Here is a 17,634-nt window from a genome sequence, read left to right as displayed (position 1 = left end):
AAGATTAAAATGTTATTACATACTAAATAATTGTGAAGATGTTCTAGCTCCCAAATGAAAGCTGAAGAAAAAAAAATTACTGGTAAGATTCAGTCTTATGGTAATAAGATAACATTAAGACAACAATGACATTCATTCTTCCTAGAGCAAGTCCAGCAGAGAGCCACAAAAGTGGTCAGGGGACTGGAACATCTCCCTTGTGAGGAAAGGCTGAGAGACCTGGGCTTGTTCAGCCTGGAGAAGAGAAGGCTGAGGGGGGATCTCATCAATACCTATAAATATCTGAAGGGTGGGTGTCAGGAGGATGGGGCCGGGCTCTTTTCAGTGGTGCCCAACGCCAGGCCAAGGGGCAACGGGCACAAGCTGGAACACGGGAAGTTCCCCCTGAACATGAGGACAAACCCCTTCCCTGTGCGGGTGCCAGAGCAGGGGCACAGGCTGCCCAGAGAGGCTGTGGGGTCCCTTCCCCGGAGACATTCACCCCCCGCCTGGACGCGGTCCTGTGCCCCTGCTCTGGGGGTGCCTGCTCCAGCAGGGGGTGGGACGGGGTGAGCTCCAGAGGGCCCTTCCAACCCCTGGCAGTCTGGGATTCTGGGATACTGGGATTCAATTACTCCTTTTAGAGCTGGCATGTTTCTCTGAAAAATTCTGTGAGAAAACCTGTGGCAGATCAGGTTTGGATTAGGTTTGCCAAATAGTGAGGGTGCTACAGAAAGCAGATCCATTAGGAAGGATACACAGAGGACTCACTGAACCTGGATGGTGGTTGAGGTAAACAATCTGTTCACCTTTTTACCTTTGTGTCTACCCCATCTTCACAACTTACTCCACTTTTTTCCTTACTTCATATGAATCATTTTACAATGCTTTAATTTCTTTTCTAGTCCTTGCTTGGTTTGATTTTTACAATTCTGGTTTTATTTTCTACGAGGCACCCTTTTAAATTGGTCAACATCTTTTAAATCATTTCATGTTTCTGATCTTGTCTCTGATTCTGATGAATACTTTGGAATGGGGGGGGAGTGTAGATAAATGAAATACGGTATGTGACATGAGATCTAACTGCTTTTCCAGGCAAAGAAGGTTCAGGAGGTAGACAGTGTTCATTAGAAATTTAGGAAAATAAAACTGTTTTAGTCATCAAAACAGTGAATAGTCTTCAAATAAGAGAATTGGGAGCAGAAATTACTCTCAGCTCTCAGGACAGAGTTTATTGCACTTATCAAAATTATTTTCTGATGTCAGTGTTTACAGTAATAAAAAATAATAATTCAGAAAGACTTTTGTCTCCTGAAATCTGCAAAAAGGGTCAGAACACATTAAATTCATCTTGCATCATGTTAAATATCTGCAGAATAAACATCTGCAGATAAAACCATACCAGGCTTCCTTCACAGTCAATGGGGAGAGAAATGGCCAGTTTGGGGTCTGATGTCATCTCTCTCAGATATCTGGTTTTGGAAGAAATTGACTATTTTAGAAGGGAAGCTCTACAACTAGCTTAGACATAGGCATCTGTGTTTGGTTTTCATATCCAAAGATACCACATCGTAAAGTAGAGAAAATGGGTCTGCTTATGGATTACAAGATAGCTGCCACCACTTTGCGATTTAAAAAAGAAAGTGTGTGCATGTGAGAGTGCATGTGTTGACGCAAAAAACATATCTCTGTGCATACATAGATACGTACGGAACTTCCACAAATGAATCCAAGGGGGAGAAATATATATGAGTATGTAACTATTTTGTTACAGCCCTTCCACCTTCTGCTACTGCTCTGTTACACAAAGCTTTTATTTATAAAAGGTAGTAATTTTGTTCTAACATGCAGAACACCTGGCTCCCCAGAATATCATTATGGAGAAGGAATGCTTTTATTGTTTTATGATTGTTGCTATCAAAAAACAATAAGAACAGTAAATGTGTTAACTGATATCTAATTGTCTTTCTATGGCTGGTTTGACAGAATGACACACCAGAACCTTCTGGAAGCAATTAAAGGTATTAATAAAATGGATTTGCTGTGCACATTTATCTTCATCATAGCACAGAGCGCATGAGCACACGGTATACATGAAAATTAAGCTGCATGAAGTGCTCTTACGTTTTACCTGGACTTCACTGTTTGCTGTTTTGACCTGGGAGACAAAAGCAGGGAGAAAATGGAAAAAAAAACCTGTTTCAATCACAGAAATTAATAAAGAATAAAATCACCAGATTCTTCTTTTGATGGTTTCCAGACCTTGGGCCAAGCTTACACATGACGTAAGTTTAGTAAGGCCAATCACAGTAAGGAATCTGGCGTCTATGCTTTCATCTTTGGCCACATTAACTTTTTTACATCGTTTGGTAGATAGAGCTTACCCAAAGTAACCAGAAATAGGCAGAAATTGTCATTTTTATGATAAACACAAGCACATTTCATTTTTAGTGAAGATTAACAGGTTTCCTGAATCTTCTGAAGCACTGAAATGCATTTACTGGAATAGATATACAAATTCCTGCAGCCCTTACCCAGTCGCTTGGCATCCAGCAATACCCACCTTTGATAGAGGAGCTTCTGCTTAAAGATTTTCTCAGAACAGCAGAGGAGCACGTGTGTTTGGGTACGTACATGATCGTACAAGCTGAAGAAAAACACAGAGCTTTTCTATCTAGAAAAATATCCAGCCTAATTGTGGAAGTTAAACCTACTCCTTTAAAACATTTCCATACTGTGAGCCTTTTTCAGCCGCAAATAGATTAAAGGGGTGTTTAAAGGTATAGCATTAAATGAGTACAAATAACTGTTTTACGTAAGTTGCCTGGGGTACATCAGTAGCCTTCTAAATGATCAAAAGGTATAGCTGGAGGCAAGGTCCAAAACCACCTGCTTATATAAAAGACTTTTATATGAGGTAGCTGATATCATACATTTACATTGATCTTTCTTTAAACACTGTAATGTAATCAGCATCAAAATTATGTTAAAGTAATGTTATATCTACCTTAAAGAGATGGGAGCAGGAAAAGTACATCTCCATCCTTGAATTGCCCATGCGCAACCGCACTGGGATCATGTATTACACCTGTATGTGTCTGCAGGTCGGCAGGGCTAAGCTGTCTTAAGCTTTTTTTAAACTGATTTTGACATTGATTCAGCAAAGCTCTGAGGAACATACTTCACTCTAAGCACATGAGGGGTTCTGCCCAGCTCCACAGAAGACTTCAGGCCGCCCTTAGCACTTTACTGAGCCCGTTTAGATCTAGGCATGAGTATGGATGTTTTGCTGAATAAGACCCAAACCTGATAGAGACACCTTGCCTTTGTTGTTTTGCTGGACCAGGGTATTTTCAAGCAGAATTAAGAGCAAAATTTCATTTAGAAACAACTGACATTTTTTTTCTAAGTGTCACACTTCCAAAAATTTTGCACTTAATCATATAAAGTATTTCACAGTTCTGCGTATCTTAACAGTGCAAGAAGCTTCACTTTTCTAAGGAAAGATAAATCACACTAACATCTGCAGCATTATTATTCTCAGTGCATTGGTCTTATTATTTTCTCAAGCTTTACCTCTTCAATCAGTTCATCGTGTTATTTGCAGAGTACACACTCCTGAGCAACGGTGGTCATTTGAAAGAAGAGTCAGTACTTATGCAATCAGTGCCATAAAGTACTTCTTAGGCAACGTAAATATTGTGATATAGAAATAACTGCCTATCAGTTGGGCAATTTGTACCCACTCCTGCTGTAATAAGCAGATACTAACAGTGTAGCACAAATAGAAAGCACTATGTGGTCGTGACTAATGGTGAGGCAGAAAAAGTAGGGAATAAAATCTGAAGTTGGAATAATTTCTTTTTATTGACTCCTACGGGATTTGAGGATGGCTGACTAACACGAAAGCACCCACGCTAGAGACCAAGGTAGGAGAGATTAATTTTGTCTCATGAGGCCACCGTTGGTAAAACCAGGACTATCTGTTACTTGTCTACCTAGAGAAGTTTTAAACCAGCAACTGACTGTAAGTGCTCATGATATGACTTCTCTAAGTAGTACTTTAATAAACTGCAGTCCTGCTTCATAGTTTGCAGGACTGGAGGCCAATCTGTGGCTGCAAAACAAGTAGCCAGACATTTCCTTCTTGTAATATTGCTGAGAAGTCTCCTAGCTATTACAAGTAAAAAAAATAAAAACCTGAACTCAGACCTGGACCAGATTGATTTTCCTTGCTAAAATATGGAAATGTAAGTGATGTTTTATTTCCTCCTTACCAAATAAAATATTTAGTTCACTTTTAACCTGGGGGGGGGGGGGGCAGGGAAGAAAGAAAAGAAATAAAAAAAGGACTCAAGGAAAAGTCCTAAAAAGAAACCTGAAAACCTGAAAGGACATTGATCAGCTCCTTCTCCCCCATGAACACATGTACAATAGAAAGCTTTTAAAGTGCCCTTATTGTCAGGATACTGACCTTGTTTAAGAAAGAAAATGACATCTTTGTGTTCTGCATTTATTCCCTAACTCCATCCAAAAACAGGGGAAAAAAGAAAAAAAAAAAGCTTTTTCTTAGATTTGTAATACTTAGAGTATATTGCTTATAAAAAGATGGAAGATCCCACAATTATGTGTATTACTTTCACAGAGAAAAGTGTTTACAAAGTCTAGGGAAAAGAAAAAAAAAAACCACAGCCAACCTCAGGGTTTAAAAGCCTTTTTCAAGATATCACTTTTCTCTCCAAGGTGCTGAGCTGGCGTCGATAAAAGACCTCTCTTTGAGAATAAAATGCAAAAAGTCAGAACAGTTTTCCATTTTAGAGGAAGCTTTTCAGTGTGTTTGCCACCATATCAATGAGTTCTTCCCCTCTCTAGATAGTCAATACAGGAACACTAACCACATTCAAAAAAGATAAAAACCAAAAAATTGTGTTATTTGGGCTAGTGCATAAAGACTGCAAAATTCTTGATAAAGTTAGGCTAAAAGACACTAGGACAACATCTATGAGGCAATGACATGGAGATATTTAGAAAGGGCAAAACCAAAGGCAAAACAGAAAGGACCTGTAGACAGCCATGCTGGCTGAACATGGTGAATGTGGGAAGCTGTAAACCTGGCTTGCAATTTTTTCTCCCGAGTTCAGAGATTAGTGAGGCTGAGCTGGTGCAGAGTGTAATGCAACCTGCAGGAGAAAGGGCCTGAACAGGTCATTTTTCTAATGGAACTGAGGGGAACCCATCCATGTCTACCTTGTTAGGTTCAAGCCTCTTTTGAAGCTCAGCTCCTCTCCAAGCCCTGCATCAACAAGAGAACAGGCATGAAGCACAGACACAGCCTGAGCTGTGGAGCAGTCTGGTTCCTTAGGAAAGGCCATGGGCACAATCAAGCAGTTGGCACACTGTGCCACAAGATCATGTCTAGTTGGAGTAGATGATCATTGTAGGTCCCTTCCAACTCAACTCTTCCCTTCCCTTCCCTTCCCTTCCCTTCCCTTCCCTTCCCTTCCCTTCCCTTCCCTTCCCTTCCCTTCCCTTCCCTTCCCTTCCCTTCCCTTCCCTTCCCTTCCCTTCCCGTTTTATCCTATCCTATGCTATTCAGTTCTAGTACAATACGATCAAGGAGAGGAAGAGGAGGAGGAAACACCCTGTAGTTCTGTCCACCAGCACCCATACTGAGAGCTTAGTAAGCCAACAGAGGCTTTGGATACCTCTACCTTAATAAAATAAACAAGTTTAATGAACAGAATCAAGTACTGGCATGTATTTTATGAATACTGTAATATAGGCTCTGGCACAGTTTTAACAGTGGTCAGTTAGCACTGACCCAACAGCTCTCAATCATGGTGAGACGGTCCACTCCGGCCACCCTACCCAACCACCAGCTTAGGTGCTACCCTCTGTTTGAGGCAGAGAGTTGCCTGTGTCTCATGGGGAGCAGCCGGTTACTGCTACAGATGTGGATCACCTGCCTACCCCAGCTCTTGAGCAGAGTCGAGATGCAGTTCTTGGAGTTACAATTCTTGCTCTGGGCTTTGTCAGGATGCTGAAATTACATGTTGTCCCTTCATACAGGCAAGGATGAAGAAGTGTTTTCTTCCTTCAGGTGAACAAAGGTCAATATTGCCAATCTTGAGGCTGACTACAGAAAGGAACTTCACAGTGCAGAAGATTATTTTATTTTTTTATTATTTCCTTTCTTCTATTTATTATAGGTCCTGTTTGCATGGGATCACTGAGAGCAGTCCTCTCATTTATTAATTTTCCTCTGATTCTCTAGTTTCACCACCTAGCAGTATTTTTCTTCCCTCTTGCCCTTTTCCCTTGGGAAGGCTTCTTCTGAAAAACAGGATGTGAATAGTCCAGTTTTTAGGGAATTTTGGGTTTACTTTTAGTGGTTGCCAAGTTGTCCATAGCAGATATTTAATAGAAATGCTTTGGAATTTATGAGGCAAACAACTGTTCACATTGCTCGTGTTACCTGATGGTGCTTCCCCCAAGAGCAAAAAAAACCACTAAAAGCAACAACAACCTACAATACATAAATAAATAAATAAATAAATATAAGCTAAATAAATGCAACTTATCTCCAAACCATCAGTTATTGGAACAGGCTTGTTCTAAGCATTGTTCTGATTGCTAAAATCTTAATTCAAATGTTTGGCCAGAAACGTGTGGCATACATGATGTGGCATACACACAGAAAACTAAAAAGATCAGGCACTGAGACAATTTCATGCTCTCAAATAATTTAATTTAATAAAGGTACACAAATATATATCAATCCCCAAAAGCTCTTTCCTAGACACTAGCAAGCAGATTATTTCTAAGTATCTTGTAGTTTTTAGGAAATGTCTGCAAGGGATGCATCTGTTTCTAATTCACCATCAGATTTCTATAAAAATGACTAAGATTAAAATAGAGTGCAACTCTATAAAACTCAGGGACAAATTAAAACTGAAATGCTCCCCTATAACAAAATACAAAGAACCAGGGAGCATGGTGTTTCTTTGAAGTATGCATGTTGGTAGAGACACCACTCTGCATAGGACAGTGGATTTTCAAGTCCCTAATCTGCAGCTGCTCCTTACCGAGAGGCACATGAACTGGAATAACAAGTGTTGGAGATGGTCGCATGAAGAATGTTGAGCCAGCAAATGTCATCTGTCATCTTTCTGCCAACGAATGCTGAATTCACCATCTCCCTTTGTGATACAGGATATAGGAGACCAAAGTCAATACCTGTTGTCAACACCTGGAACTAAAAAGACCACCTGCTAGTATTGATTGGCATGATTTGCCTTTAACAAAAGCGGCCTCAAAAAGACTACAGGACAGAGACAGGCAGGCAGTGTTCAGAAGGAACTTAAATAGCACCACATGCTCCCCACAACAGCTTTATGTGAAGCCTGCTCAAAGCCACCTCCCCTTGCTTTTTAATTCACAAGTTACTGATGTCTTCAGAAGTACAAAAAGAAAGGAAGAGAAGAAAGGAAATAGTTATTCCTCTGCTTTCTCTAGGAATAACACACTGTCTATTTGGCTTTGGTTATGGGTAATGATAGCTGTAACTTCAGAATCATGATTTAGTTCTATTGTCTGGCCAAGCATCGTTAGATATTTCTCACAAATATAGGCTTGGGTTGAACAGACAGTGTCTAGAAAAACGTGTTGTATTTTGCAGTCTGACAGTCTTGTAGAGGTCATGTCCTTGACTAGATTTTTTTTCTAGTGAAAAAAAGGAGAGTGGCTACCGGTTCCATTGTCCCGAATTTTGTCATCTGCAAGAGAGCAAAGCAACAAGGTAATGTGCAGCCTAGTATCGCCTGCCTCTCACCAAGGCTTTTCTCAAAGTACCACAACTCCCAGCTCCTGACCCTGCTGCGTGCCATTTGAAATCTGCTCACAACGCATCTTTGACATTCACGCCACCATTTACTGAACCCTGAAATATCATGTATGGCAGTAAGTGCATCAGGTACATCACATTCAGTTCCTGCTGGCTGCAGCCTGGCATTATCTGTATTTCTGAAAACTGCTGCCATGTAATAGTAGCTATTTTTATATTTTTAGCCCCAATACAAATACTGAAGTAAAGGGATGGAGCATCTGTATTGCAATTGCTGAAACTGAAAAGAACAGAAGCTACTGATGAAGTAACGAGGTTTTGATAAACATTCTTATAAGGTCAAGTTGTTGGATAACTAGTGTGTAAAGATGCATCTGCAGAAGACCGTCATACTCTCTACTGAATGCCTAAAACCATAGTGGTGAGTTACTTGAGTCTTTATCCAACTGTGACAAAAAATATTTGATGGTCCCAGTAAACAGGTCCAGAAAGTAACAAACAGACTTTGGAGCTCTAGAACTTCCTCATGACAGAGTCACAAGAGCTTACAACTACCAGCCACCCTAAATTGTCCAATGTCCATTCTTTCTTGAGTGGAAAGGGAAATGAGGCAAACTGAGAAGAAGATAAAATTGCAGGAAAAGGACAAGGAGATCTCTTTCTGCAGGAGCGTGGTTGGTTTGTTAAGATTAGAACAGTTACAAATGGATCTGTAACTGGCTCGGGCTGGGTTTGTTAATTTAAAATGAGTCATGGGTTGACACCTCATGAATTGTAATAACTAAAAACTGTACAGAAGTATGGCTGAGGAAACACTGCTATTAAGGCTATTTTTAATAAGATTTCAGAGGAGGCGTAACTAATTTTCCTTAATTTATTGGTTCAATGCTTCCTTCAGTGTTTATCCTACCAAGATTGTATAACAGACTTCTGCAGAATCTGACCCAGAGCTCGCTGACGTCAATGGAAACCTCCCACTGAAAGAAGCAGGACTGCATGGTATTTCTTTTGTTAAATACTCTGTATAGGAAGATGATCACTGTATAAATATGTTGATTTAGCTGGACTGCTGGTGGCTGGGGAAAAAATTAAAACTAAAAAAGAATAATTTAAACAATAGGTAGAACGAAAGAATTTCCCAGTGAACACTGATGTACCCCATTGAGATGTAGATATCTACTAACCATTGTGACATCTATTACCTGGATTTTCTGTTACCTGGAGCATGTCATGTGATCTTATGTGTCATTCAGATGCAGCTGGGGCCTTACGTCAGTGGTGCAGCCTAAGGAAAGTTGCAATTGGCACTTACATTTCACATAAGTAGTTTCACTGTGTAATCAAGCAGTCCTGCGGGAAATGCCTGGTAGGGTCTTGGCTTTGCTGAACTGACCATGAACACCTAGACTAATTTTCCAAAAAAGGCTCATGTTCAGGGTGAAGATATCCATTCCACTCAGCAACTTGAGAGACTCACATTTCTGAGCTTACTCAAAATCAACCTCTTACTAAGATAGCAATGAATTAAATTTAAAAAAAAAAGAAAAGAATGCAGGGTAAAAAAATTTGGTATAACGGCCTAGTGGTTAGATTAGTCATGGGGAAGGCAAAAGACCTTGTTTGTAGGCTTTCCTTGAGTTGCAGGGTGGTTATGACAACTGTTTCCACATCCAACCATAATTTTCTCATTGATGTGATATTCTGTAGGTAGATCTCTACATGTTTTCTACTGCACCAAGACTGGCAAGATTCATGGGGCCATAAGGAGAGATGTGGAGTTCAGGAATTTGGCTGGAAGTAGGAAGCTTTGGTTTCTTCGTTTTGCAATGCTTATTGTTTGTAGAAAATAACTACCTGATGCTAAAGAAACACTCTTTTTTAAATATCTTCTGTCTGGCCCAAAAATATTGCATCATAACTATGGACACTTAATTCTACCTTGTCCTACCTAAGTAGAAAAAAATATCAGGATTTTGGCTGCTCACTTCAACACCCTCATCCCTGTGTCAAACACCTTAGTTTGCAGGGGTAAAACAAGGAAAGAATTTCCTTCCCTGCAGCCTTTGCATCTCAAAGCTGTTTGCCTTACAAAGTTTTCTGGAACAGATATTCCCTTGCTAGGTGCTTTCAGAGCCAAATACATGCAGTAAGTAAGTGGACTGGAATCCTCTGAGGGAATTGTTATTAATGTAACCAGGATAGGTTACTGATATCCATATAAGCTATCATTTTTTAAAGAGTAATTTTGTCTTTTTTTTCTCCAGATCTGTATAGTTTTTTTTCCCTTTAAAACAATTTGAATTTCCAAGCAAATAATTTCAGTGTTTCTGAGCAGGCGAATTTCTTTTTAATCAAATCCTAAGATTATAGTGGCAAGCTTACAGTATCTAGCAACCATTTTTATTTTTATTCTTTTTTTATACTTACATTCAGAACTGAGAAATACACTGAACACCAATGGGTATGTTTTATGGATCTCCACAAAACAAAAAGAAAAAAGAAAGAGAAAAAAAAGAAAAAAGAAAAAGAGCATAAGATAGAGCCCCAGCGAAAGCAATGAAAACATTTTCCTTTCAAAGCTCTTATTTGGTTGCTAGGAAAATATTTATGAAATGCAGTTTAATGCATTTGCTGAAAATTAACACAGAGATGCATTTGCAGCTAATTAACCTATTCTCAAAGAAAGCAATTGGGAAATGCTTGATTAATGTTTAAGGCATAAGATACACACAAAAAATGTAGGCAAAACTTCATCATGGCACCCAGGAGACCACTGTGTGACACAATCTAGAGTCTGTGTGTAGCTCACTCTCCACAGGAACTAATTTTGAAGCGCCAGAATGCTGTGAATTGTCTGTAAAACACTGTAGAAGAAACTCAGCGTAGAACAGAAGGCATGCTTTCCTTAGGAAGAATGCTGATAAAATTTTAATGAAGTAACATGTTGTCATGGGGATTTGTTGCTATTCATTAATTCATTGTGCTTTTCCCCTATAGTTTTGCTGAAGTTGAGTGACAAATTGTCAAGTAGCAGTCTTAGAGGTTTAAAGTTTCTCATTGATAATATAACTTTCCTGCAAATTGTTTTAAAGGATGCAGTGTTTATGGAATAAGCCTTCTGAGGTATTAGAGAGTTAGACTCTTTGGTGTGGGGAGAGTCAGGGGATGGGCTGTGTTTACCACCTTCCCTCAGCCACCTCACTAGCAGTCTGACTAATATCCACATCCCAGACACAAGTCCTGACATGGCTGAATATCTTCAGATGTGATCATGTTATCAACATACCCATCCTTTAAAAAACAAAACAACCGTCGTGAAAAATGTATGTCCTTTCCCACTGAGGGTGGGATGAAGAGACTGGCCTGAAGCTTGTGACGGGTATTGCTGCTCCCCAAATGACTGGTATAAAATAAGTTTATCCTGTGGTCTGGACGCTTGGGTGTGAGATCTGTGTTGATTCTGCTGCGGTTTGTTGCACAGGGGAATTATCAGAATGACTGCCATCAGGTTGTTGGGTGGCTATGAGAATCCACGTTTCCAAGAAGGCAAGTACATAAATCAGACAAAAAATTGTTTTCTTGATCGATATTTCAGTAACAGAAGGGATCATATTCAGATCATAGGACAGTGAGATATATGGAGAAAAAAGAAGTTTAGTGGCCTTCATTTGGGGAGACATGTTGACTCATTCATGGCTTTGGCTTTTGGGAGCTGTTGTGTCCTTATGCAGTGTATCAGAGTATGCCTTCTGTCATAAACTTTGCAAATATTCATCCCCAGCAAAGACATTTTTAGTGTTTGATGGCAAGATAATATTTCTATATATAAGAAGTTACCCTAAGCTACCTGAATGCTAGGAAGAATGGCAGGAACCAGATGTTTCAGCTGGTTTCAGCTGGATCAGTTGTTTCTTATTTGGGCTATTCTAAAGGTTTGGGGTTTTTTCTGTGTAGGGCAAATACTTTAAAGGTTTTCATGAATAAGATGGTTTAAATTTTGCACAATGAAGTGATATTCACATAGCAACACATTGCTAAAGTACAATATTTTCCTGGGCTGGCTTCCAGCTGTTTTCCCGGTTTGATGACAACACTGCAACTGAAATAGCTAGGGTCTAATATAAGACATGATCATGAGAAAAGTCCTGGACCCAGCATTTTAATACCCTACTAAAACAGCTAAGAATTATGGTGGTGATTTTAAACAGACACTTTGAGGCATTTCTCTTCCTTAAATGTCAGCAGTGAATGTGCATATTTCAGTCACGTAGGGGACATATAGGAGACAAAATTATTTGATTAATATCATGATCTACTATGATCCACTACATTCAGTTGTTCTAATGGTAGCACCCATGGTTTTGAAACACGTACAACTGGAAGAATTTCTTCTTCCAAGGATCACCAAAAATTTCTCCTTTCCATTTGTGTGCTCATGTCCAGCATAAATTTTCCCAACCACCACAAACTGGAGGTCTAAATTGTTCAGCCTACTAGAAGCAGTCTTAAATCAATCCCTTCAAATTTTGAATTTCATATCAGATGTGTTTTAACAGAGTTTATCCCAATGCTGTTTGAACTGTTTACTGCTGGTGCTGTACCACATCTCAGCTAGAGAAATAAAGGTGTAAGAGACTCTCATTGGTACCCATGCCATCACCCAGCCTTGCTGGTTGTGCTGTGGCTTACTTGAAAACAGGATGAATCCAGAGGTTTAGTTTGTCTCTATTACTTCATTTCTTCTGACATATTTTCTCTGTTCAGCCTGGTTCGAGTAAACCTGTGATTGAGAAACAATAGGAAAAAACAGACTCAGGAAACGAAAGAACAAAATTATAACTCTAATTATGAGGACTTCAAGTGCCAAAAATTTGAACTCTCTGTTGGTTTAATTGGTGCAATCATAGATCATTGTAACTTTACACCAAGTGAGAATCCAGGGCAAAGCCTGCTTTGTTAGTATTAAGTGGGGAGTTAAGCCAAATTATCCTGATACACACTGTATGAGAATCAAGCCTCCTGTGATCCTCCACCTAGATTTTCTTTGCTGTCTAGCCTTCTGCATCTAAATCCCTTTTTAAACACACTTGCCTTTCATTTCAATAGGACCTTAGCATAATTTGCACTTTAATTCTACCTTTTGTTAAATGATCTTAATGTCCTTTACAGGCACTAATTGATTAAGGCTCTGTCTGCTCTTAAGAGTGGATGCTTTTATCCTCAGTTTATCCAGGGGGATATTGAAACATATCCAAGTCAAGTAACAAGCTCAAGGTCACAGGAGGGGGGGGTGGAAGAAACTGGGAGTCGAACCCACGCCTGGATCAGCTGTGCTGCAATCTCTGCAGTCAGTTGCGCTCATCATCCTGCGCGTGCATGCGGTCTGGATCCGGCAAGTTTTAGTGAAGCCTTGCAGGGAGATACAATTAATTTGTTACGAATGCCTATAAATAAAATAAATGCTGAAATGATCCACACTTCTCTGTTGTCAAAAGCATCCCCATCTCTCACAATCCCTACTCACTGGCTGCTGACATTATTTCTTGGTTATTGCATGACAGTTCAGTGCCTTGAGTGTTCCTCTCGCTGTAGGGTTAGTAGGATAATTGACAAACCACAGGGACAAGATCCCTGGATTAGGATGACCGGACTGTCAAAACAGCCATGACAAACTCTCACATCAACTTCTACTGCAAGTCAAGTCTATGAGGAAAGAATGCACCTTGGCAGGGCCAGAAGGGAAGTCTTTAGCTTAAATCTTTTCCCACTGCACAAAAACTACAGCAGGGGGAGGAGAGAGCATGGATCTTTCTGTTTAATTCATAGAAAACCCTGTTACAGCAAGTCACAATTAATTAGAGTACTTGAGTAAACATTTTGGGGTCCTATTGTGTTTGCTTAATGTGTTTACTGGAATGCATGACAGATGTCACTTCTGTTTCTTATTAGAGACTGACAAATGACTATAGTCTGTGCATGTGAACACATGGAGGAAATGTAGCCCTCACGCACACACGCACACGCAAATCGGCTTACTTCTGTAAGGTTAATATTAGCATGTAAAAGTTGTGGGCATTATTTGAATTGATTACTGTTTACATAGGAACTTTAGCAATATAAAGCATTATAGAGAGATCATCTTTATTATTATTATTACTGAATAATATCTTCAGGGGTTTTTTCCATTTAAATTTTAAAAAAACTCTTGAAACAATAGTCAAATCATTTGCTTTACTTCATGTCACTTTTAACATTTCTCTTAGACTCTCAGAAATTCAGTCACACATCTTTGCAATGACAGCTCGAGTGGCATCTGTTTATAAAAAAAGAGAAGTGTTCTCTGTATGAATATCTATATTGCAAAATGTTAAGAGAAAATTAAAAGGCAAATATGGAAGAAGGTTACTTAGTTCTGTAATGGGATTGGGACATGCACAATTAGAAATACTCAATTATTTTTAAAATATAAATTTTAAAAATTATTACTGGTGCACCACTTTTTTCTTTGGAGTATGATGAAGTGGTTTTAGAATAGTAAATCAGGTGGTGGGGGTTTTTTATTGCAAATCACACTTAAGAAAGAAAAGTGAAGTTAGAAAAGAAGATTCCAAAAGCACTTCTTTGCTTAATGTCACAGAATGTAAAAGAACAACTATAGTATCGAGGATGAGAAACCAAAGATAAACGTAGGAGGGAATGACATTTTCTGTATGAAAAATAAAACTACAACTTTGGTTTGCATTTCCCAGAATTTTGTATTTTGGTTTTTTTCTCCATGAAGCTACAGTTTTCTGGTAGGGGAGAAGAATTACCTCCTGAAGTTGACTGTTGTTCATTCCGATGTGCAATGCCCTCAGATTTATGGAGGCATTTTTAATTTAAGACTTCTCTAATTGTTTATGTTTCTTTAGCTGCACAGTACAGCCAGTTATGGGACTTTTTAGAGATGGTTCCTGTTCTATACTTTGATTAAAGAAGGCACATAGGCATGTGCACGATCAGGTTTATTCACGTGGTTATGGAAAAATCTGCAAAGGAAAAACATAACTGGATGGTTTTTTTCCTCCTGGTGCATAAAGCGAACATCAAATAATACACCTAGACCTTTTTAAAAATTTCCTGACATACAGCCAAATGACTCTTTAGCTGCTGATAGGACTTTGGAAAGAAAACTGATATGATAGACCTGAGTTATACCATCTCCTAGAATCACTTTTAACAGCCCTGAGTTGAGTGACATTTCATTAGCTTCAGGGAAAGTTTGCTCAAGTCCTGTGTTCTGAGTAGAGTCTCCTTTGCTGAGAGAGCCAAATAAAAAGTTTATTTTTGTCCTTAGGCCAGTCCTGCTTACCTGTGAAACTGTTATCAGTGGGAGGTTTGAACAAAACCTCCTTTCTTTGTCCGGCCTGCTGATTCCTTTACTAACAGTGTTCTGCGTGGTAAAGCAAATTTGGCAGTAGGGGAGAGGAGTCAGCAACCTGGATGCTTGCTTATGGCAGGCGTTAAGAGATGTTATCACAATATGTCTTGATCATTTTCAAGATTAGAATTATTTCAGAATTAAGATTCAAAAGGTTAAAGCAAGCTGGAAGCATTCTGGACTCTGCAGGTTTGCATGTGTCAGCCTTTAAAGGGTTTGCGACGGGAAGCAACCTAACAACAGGAAAGGGCAGGATAGGAGAGCAGGTTTCGGGAATGCTGAAGCAAAGGTGTTGCAACAATCTGATGTGGAACGAAACCACAAGGTAAAGCAAAACCTGACCTCAGACTGTGACACTTAGCCCAGATTTGCTTTTCAGTTCCAGGAAAAAATATGTAATTACCTGGAAACTTACTTTTCTTGCTTATTTTTATATGCCTTCATGATTTCTGATGTCAACAACACCCCCAGTGGGCACATCTCGATGTTGCAAGTAAGTTACTAGCCTGATTATAAACAATTTTAGAATTTTGTAAGTCTATTCTTATTAAATTTTCAGCCATAATTGCAGGGAAGGGAAATTAAAGGCATTCTCCTCCTCCAACAAAATCACAGATATTTTTGTTACCTGATACCTTAAAAATGCATTCTATCAAAATTAAAATATTAGGCTGGTTTTGTTTAAACCAAAGTCATTCCAAGTGAAAAATCTGGAAGTTTCCTTTTGGAGATGATGACTTGAAATGTGTATCATTGTTTTTCCAAACACTTTTCTTTCTGCACAAAATAAAACTGTGAAACTGAATTAAATTTATAGGACCTTTTGGTAATACTAACTGCCGTTCTCACAGCTCCACTGTAATATGAGATATTCAAAAACATTTACAGCAGGAAACTTAAAATATCAGAAAGCATGTTCCAGAGGGATAATATGAGCTTTGTAGCTAACTTCTCTGACTCAACATTTCTGATTTAAGTAGTTGTATATGATTGGAAAAACTGATAGTGCTGCCAAATTTGTGTGGGATACAAGCAAATTTGCCATATAAAAGAATGACATTATTCAACATGGCAGAAACTGCAGAGCTAGTGTTGGAATAATTTTCCTGTTAAATGCTACAAGCTTGTCCTGATTAAGGCTTCCTCCAACATAGTAGAATTGAAAATATCATGCTAGAAGCAATTTTTCACCTGGATTTTTCTCGTAGGTGTGTTCTTCACTACTGAGTTCCTAACATAGCCTTCTATTACCAGCCATGTTGGACTTCATACAATGATATCGCATATTCCTGATTCTTCTTGTGTTTTATGCAATTAGCATCCCATTTAGAGACTTTCCTGGTAGCTGTCAAGGAACATCAGGCTAGTGGAATTGCAGACGCCCTTATTTCAGGGACTGATGAACATGAGGTTAATAACAGTCAGCAGTGACGACCCACCTCAGCATTAACTCACTTACCAATGTGTTACACCAGGAGAACGTAAGCCGTGCAACACCAAAATTTGTCCTTCAAACACTTACAGCATTGAAAGGAGGTGAGTTTCCTCAGCTGTTTGGTAAGATAAAATGACTAAAGACCTCTGAAAGCAGAAGTCAAATCAGTGCAGTGCTAAGAATAATGCAAAGTAATCAATTGGATAATCTCCTGAGCAAGGTCTAAAGAAAAATAATATGTAATAAGTAACCTGTCCATACCCACTGGCTGATTCAAAGAGGTGTATAAACTTGCAACTACCTATAACTACAGGATATTTTAGCTCAGACAATGAAGAATCCATCTTTTATGTGGTAGCAGTTTGGGATAAATTGTGAGGTCAGCAGCATTTCTCCATCTGGTCTTCATCTGGTGAGGCCAGAACCATTAGCCTGACCTGTTAAAATCAGAAATCATGTTTTCTTTTCATTTTTCACCTCAGCATCTTAGAAGCAGGGTCAGAATTATGCAGAGAAAAAAATAATTGCACATACAGATTACATGTACTTATAAATAAACAATGTATGTGTTTTTAAAAGGAATTTTAAAACCCCTATGAATTCCAGCTCTAGATTCAAGCCTGAATATAGCAGAAGTTTCTGGCTCTAGTTCCAGCAATTACATGCATTTGCTGAGGTCTGTCAAGAAGCCAGAATGGGATGAATGAAGAGGTTCCCCATTCGGTTCCCACTGGCAGACCATAAGGTCCTGTCTTCAGCCTGGGTATTGCAGGCAGCACTTGGGATCTCAGCACAGGATCTCAGGGACCTTGTCTAGCAGAATTCAGTAGAAAACCTCCATTAGAAGTCAATTACTTCTAATAGAAGTAATTATGCTGAATATATAAAGTGCCAACCCAACAGGGAGTCAGAGCAAATGCTTCCCTTCTTGCAGAGAACAGGTCAGCTGAAGTAATT

The sequence above is a fragment of the Phalacrocorax aristotelis genome, chromosome 3 (assembly GCF_949628215.1).
Source record: "Phalacrocorax aristotelis chromosome 3, bGulAri2.1, whole genome shotgun sequence".
Taxonomy (NCBI): Eukaryota; Metazoa; Chordata; class Aves; order Suliformes; family Phalacrocoracidae; genus Phalacrocorax; species Phalacrocorax aristotelis.
The sequence above is the reverse complement of the archived record's forward strand: the minus strand, read 5'-3'. Positions refer to the sequence as shown.